At 45.2% G+C, this 6,472-nt stretch overlaps 1 long non-coding RNA gene across 1 annotated transcript; it reads left to right on the forward strand.

The window, feature by feature from the left end:
* Positions 1 to 303: 303 nt before the first annotated feature.
* Positions 304 to 2,538, forward strand: LOC108529229 (uncharacterized). Its single transcript, XR_001885444.1, has 4 exons — positions 304 to 597; positions 929 to 1,085; positions 1,830 to 1,968; positions 2,191 to 2,538. It is a non-coding gene; the product is annotated as an uncharacterized LOC108529229 (long non-coding RNA).
* Positions 2,539 to 6,472: the final 3,934 nt, after the last annotated feature.

Raw genomic sequence — 6,472 nt, forward strand, 5'->3', positions numbered from 1 at the left:
AAGCCCCAACTCCTGGCCCAACTTTCAAGGCCTTACACGTGTGGCCCTCCCTCTCTCTCCAACAGGCTGTCAGCCCAGGAGCCTCGTCACTGTCCCCATCAGGGCTTCTGGCTTGAAGCCTCTTCCTAGGCAGGTCCCCCTGCTAAAGCCCCTCACCATCGCCCCTCTACCACTCTCAATGCTGCTCCAGCCTTAAGGCTTAGCTGAGGCCCTTCCTCTCCAGGAAGCTCCTCCACCCCCCAGAATGCCACTGCCATGGCAACAGTTCTGTCTTCTGAAGTCTCCACCTCTCTCTGGCAAGAACAGTTCTGTCTCTGCTTTCACATGTTCTTGTGTCTTTGTCCTACCCTCGAAGCTTCCTCTCGTTCTTCTGCCTTCCAGGGGTGCTCCTCGGGAAGCAGCGGGGCACTCACTAAGTTTCGTGGCTGCAGAGTCCAAAAACTTGGCTCTAAGTCTTGGCTCCACTTCTTCTGGTGACCTTGGACCCATCCTCTGCTCTTTGGTTTTTTTTGCCACAAGATCTAACTACCTCAGTGGGGGTGTGAGAGCCGAAGGAGATGGTGTTACTTGCAGGGGGAAGTACATGATGCCAATTAGGTCATTACCATTCCTAAGTTAGAAACCCGCAAGCATTTGCCGAGGGCAGGGTGCGCATCTCAGGGCTCCATCTTCCCCTCCTCATGGACAGCAGTTCCGTGAGCACCAACTCACTGGCTGGGGACTTGCGTCCCAAATCAGTACCTTGTCCTCTTCAGCAGGAGGTCAAGGGGGTGATTCTAGTCATCCATTCTTTCCACGCATAGGGCAAACTTAGGGTGGAAATGTTTTGAAAGGGCTTGTTGATAGCTTACTTTGTTCTACAATAAGAGATTTTACAAAGATTCAAAGGGAGGTAGAGAAAGTTCATTTTAAATTGTCTTTGATTCAGTTTTTAGGATTCCAGGAGCTTCCGGAAAGCAGGCTTTTATGGAAGGACACTAGGAAGGAGGTATATGTTTTAAATTGCTCTGCAACATGAACATCTTTCAAAGAGACACAGTTCTCTCAAGTGACACACTAGGAGGAACAAATGCTGCCTGAGTCAGGTACTCTGTCCTAGGGGCATGGCAAGTGCTGGGAGGCCCAGGATGGAATGGGGGAGCTGGGACCCAGATCCGACCCTCTTGTGTGTTCCGGTACCGGATGCTGGTGTTGGCTGAACAGACCCCGCTCGTGGTTTCATCTCGGTAAAGACAGAGTAAGCGGGTGGGGGCTTGTTTCTTTGTGTAGAGAGCCTGCTGGTGAGTACGAATGGAAAACTCAATTATCAGTGAGGTTAGGGGCAGGGTGAGAGGTCAGGGCCGAATGCCCGCGCTTCCTCTGGGTGCTGAGAGAGTTGCTCCTGTCTGCACTGCTTGGGAGGAGGATGCATTGATCAGGGTCAAAGGTTGTGTGTCATCAAAGGCGGTCCAGGAATAAAGGGAGCCCTTCCCAGGGATTCTAGGATGGCCTGTGGAAACCCAAGGCAATTCATGCTCATATGTGCCTCATACCCAACAAGTCAAGAATTCTTATTACAAAATTCACAAGAGAATGTTGCTTTATCTTAGGACAGCTTTCAAAGACTTAGGATTTGAAGGTGGAGAGTTTGGAAACACTCTCCATCTATCCTCCTCAGCCAAGAAATCTCCCCCTCTGGGGCAGAGGCTACACATGTCTTCCTTTTTTGAGAAAAAAAAAAAAACAATTCATTAAAAAGTTCTTTGTATAAGTCTGGACACCCCAAAGATAGGACCCTGGCTGCCCTTGTTTCACACTTATCTTTTCCCATGGGAATAATTTCTTTGTAGGCAAGAAAAAACCACACACACAGTAACTTGAGAATTAGAAGTTAAATTTGAACAATAACATGGCTAAAGGATTGTGTGGAAAAACCATAAAGATGGGAAGAAAAGAAGAAAGACAATCTACCAAAAGACAGACAGAGAGGTAAAAAGAAAGACAAAATTTAGAGGGAAGGAAAGAAAGAAAGTTTATGTGTGAACCCAGACGAAAGAAAAAAGGACCACACGGGCAGATGCAGCCAACTATCATCTGCTGATTTGAAATATGACAAACATTTCCAATTGCAAGATTCTGAACTAGAGGGGAGAAAGGAGTTTTCCAGCAGTTATAGATATATTTTTAATAATCATTTCTTGTTTTTTACAGCGAAGTGCAAAAAATGAACAGAGGCCCAATGATGCATCTGCTTAACTTTTCAGTTGTCAAATGCAAATTGAGCACAAAGAGGACAGAGTTGATGACATATCAGGAACATTGTTTATTTCCAGAGCAGGTCTGAGTCCCAGAGGAAGACTGAGGCTGACTGAGCCAGAGGTACCACTTCAACAGGTCACTGGTCTCTGCAGAGGAAGGAAAAGGTGTAAGAGTTCTCCCTGCATAGATGCTATTTGTGACTTGGATGTTTTCTTTCTAATACAAATGCATCAAAGTGTTCACAGGAATCTAGCTATATGCAAGAAGTCTGGATTATCTGCCTGAGAGAACTGGCCAGAATTTCCCAGACCTTTCCAAATTTTACTTAATGCAGATTAACTTCATCAACCCTGGTGAAAATGCCACCTCCTCTAGGAAGCCTTCCCCATTTGTCCTGTCTCAGAGACACTTGACTCCATGGGCTTTTCTGCAGTTTTGTTCTGCGTAGGACTGCCTAGTGCCTAGCCTTCTTATGGTGTTCCTTGCTTATGTCTTGTCTCCCCATTTGATTTGGAGGGTCCTGGGAAGGGGCCACTGGGCTGGGCTATAGTAGGTCCCCTGTAAAGACCTGTTGAGTAATGAGAAGAGACAGTGGCCCCATCTGGGTGAATCCTGAATTTAATCAATTCCCTGGATCCCTGTTTATCTTGCAAGTAGGATAAGAATGTCATTGAAATCCTATGACGTAGTCATGGAAGGGCTAATACAGTCAGTGTACTACTACTAGTCACTAAGCATACTGTTTAGCTCAGCGGTTTTTTTGTTTTGATAACAAGACTGTCTCGATGAAGGAAGCAGGGCATTGTTTAATATTCTAATGCAGGCTCCTTATTTCACGACATACTGGTAGTTACACTTGGAGTCGCAGTGAAATAAAATATCTAGGCCAGCGCCGTGGCTCACGCCTGTAATCCCAGCACTTTCAGAGGCTGAGGCAGGTGGATCACTTGAGGTCAGGAGTTTGAGACCAGCTTGGCCAACATGGTGAAATCCCACCTTTACTAAAAAGACAAAGATTAGCCTGGCGTGGTGATGCGTGCCTATAATCCCAGGTACTCGGGAGGCTGAGGCAGGAGAATTGCTTGAACCTGAAAGGTGGAGGCTGCAGTGAGCCAAGATGGTACCACTGCACTCCAGCCTGGGTGACAGAGCAAGACTCCGTCTCAAAAAAATTAAAAAAAGAAAAAAGAAATAAAACATATAGCCTCACCCTCTTCATTTGACAGATATGGACTTTGAGGCTGACAGAGAGGTAACTTGTCCATGATTACACAGCAAGAAATAGAGCTGCAGTTGGTACCAGCGCCTTATAACACTGGATCTATAATAAAATAAAACACCACCAGTGTCAGTGCGTGTAAATTTCACACCCCTTATCACACTGCATCTACAAAAAGTGCTGAGAATTAGGCATGGCAGGCATTAGTCTCTCCACAAGGAAACAAGCTCAGAGACTCTAAAGATCCGTCCAAATGCATAGAGTGGGGAAATGATGAAAAGAGGACGGTAGGACATCCCAGCCCTGCGCACGTTCAGAGCTTGTTCCAACACATTAGTCTTCAGATGAGCTCATATTTTAGTCTTACATGCTCCAGCAATGGCCTGAGAGGTGTAGGTACATACTGAATGTCCAGGCCTTGTTAAAGATAACTGCAGGATGGGCCAGGTGTGGTGGCTTACACCTGTAATCCCAGCACTTTGGGAGGCCAAAGCAGGTGGATCATGAGGTCAGGAGTTCGAGACCAGCCTGACCAACATGGTGAAACCCATCTCTACTAAAAATACAAAAATTAGCCAGGCGCGGTGGTGGGCGCCTGTAATCCCAGCTACTCAGGAGGCTGAGGCAGGAGAATCACTTGAACCCGGGAGATGGAGGTTGCAGTGAGCCAAGATGGTGCCATTGCACTCCAGCCTGGGCAACAGAGCGAGACTCCATCTCAAAAAATAAAATAAAATAAAAAATAAAAGATAACTGCAGGATGAATACACAAGTGCTATGTTTACAAATTGAAATGCTCCAAGTTTTTAGCAGTTTCATCTGTAATAGAACTCAGTTTCTAAGAGGCTCTACACCTGTGTCTTCTGGTAACATACCTACTAGCTATCTCAAATCTGTTTTTGAACAAAGTATGGGAAAGATAATACATCAAAATGAGCCTTGATTTACACAGTAGCAGGCAAGTTCTCTGATAGAAAATGCTTTGTAAATCATGAACCTCATGCAAATGCTAGGTATTACTTATATTTTGAAGCCTGGAACAATCAGGTGTTTGACATTTTTCAATTAGAAGTATGGGGCTGAGATGCTTGTCCATTGAAAACATAACACAACCCATAAAATCTTAGTTTTTAAATTGTCTTTTCTTTTTCTTTCTTTCTTTTCTTTTTTTTTTTTTTTTTAGACAGAGTCTCACTCTGTCACCCAGTCTGGAGTGTAGTGGCACTGTCTCAGCTCACTGCAACCTCTGATTCCCAGGTTCAGGTGATTTTCCTGCCTCAGCCCCCTGAGTAGCTGGGATTACAGGTGCCCGCCACCATGCCTGGCTAATTTTTGTACTTTTAGTAGAGACAGGGTTTCACCATGTTGCCCAGACTGGTCTCAAACTCTTGAACTCAAGTGATCTGCCTGCCTCGGCCTCCCAGAGTGGTGGGATTACAGGCGTGAGCCACCGCATCTGGCCTAAGTTTCATGTTTAACAACACAAATTAGTTCAATCAAATATCTTAAATCTTAAAATGAAATCTTTCTGAACAGAAAACCAAATACCACATGTTCTCACTTATAAGTGGGAGCTAAACACTGGATACTCATGGACATAAAGATGGGAACAGTAGACACTGGGGACTGTTACAGCGGTGAGGAAAGGAGGGGTGGAGGAGGCAAGGGCTGAAAAAGTGTTGGAGACTATGCTTAGTACCTGGGTGACAGGATCAATTGTATGCCTAGCCTCAGCATCACACAATATTCCCAGGTAAGAAACCTGCACATATACCCTAAGAATCTATAATAAAAGCAGAAATTAGTAAAAATAAAGTAAAATACATGTAAAAAAATAAAACATACTTTAAGCAAACCAAGCCACACACAGGAACCAAGAGGATCCTTACAAAGATTGCTTCTTCCTCTGGAGCAGACACCCACCAAGCCGACAGCCACAAGTAAGTTTCCTTGCAATTTTTAAAGCCAAGGATTTGCCACACTTTCGTAGACCTCACATAAGCTCTTCATTGCACATGGGAAACCTATGAACACTTTATTTCTGCTCACAACTTCCTGTCTGGATGTTGGCATTCAGGGGGCCTGGGAAGGGGTTTGTGGCTGCAGGGCCCCCCATGCTCTGTGGCTGCCACATAAGGCCTTGTTTGTTACAATGAAGTGAATCAAGCTGGATCTGATAGGCCTAAGTTCCCTTTTCTTTTTTTCTCCAGGAGACGTGAGATTCCTCAAGTGTGGGGTCTAGATTTGCTGGAAGGATGCCTAGCTAAACGTAGTCCACAGAGAAGGATGGGGGAAGATCTTTGTTTTCTAGACCTGTGACTTTTCTAATTTAAGTGGCCAATATATGATCTTTTTAAGGAAAGAGGTCTTTACACCAGCTTGGACTGCAGCGGAAAACTGGGAATTCCTTGGCAGAAAATCTCTACTCAGTTTGTTTGTTTGTTTGTTTATTTATTTATTTATTTATTTATTTAGAGACGGAGTCTCACTCTGTCTCCCAGGCTGGAGTGCAGTGGCAGGATCTCGGCTCACTGCAAGCTCCGCCTCCTGGATTCACGCCATTCTCCTGCCTCAGCCTCCCAAGCAGCTGGGGCTACAGGTGCCCGCAATGGCGCCCAGCTAATTTTTTTGTATTTTTTTTAGTAGAGACGAGTTTTCACAGCATTAGCCAGGATGGTCTCGATCTCCTGACCTCGTGATCCACCTGCCTCAGCCTCCCAAAGTGCGGGATTACAGGCATGAGTCACCGTGGCCGGCCTATTCGATTTATTTTTATTTTTAGTTTTAGTTTTTATTTAAAGACAAGGTCTCAGCCTGACCAACATGGCGAAACCCTGTCTACTAAAAATACAAAAATTAGCTGGGCATGGTGGTGCACGCCTGTAATCCCAGCTACTCAGGAGGCTGAAGCAGGAGAATTGCTTGAACCTGGGAGGCAGAGGTTGCACTGAGTCGAGATCTTGAGGCTACAAGACAGAGTGAGACTGTCTCAAAAAAAAAAAAAAAAAAAAAAAA

This window comes from Rhinopithecus bieti, unplaced genomic scaffold (genome assembly GCF_001698545.2).
Source record: "Rhinopithecus bieti isolate Rb0 unplaced genomic scaffold, ASM169854v2 scaffold_4781, whole genome shotgun sequence".
Taxonomy (NCBI): Eukaryota; Metazoa; Chordata; class Mammalia; order Primates; family Cercopithecidae; genus Rhinopithecus; species Rhinopithecus bieti.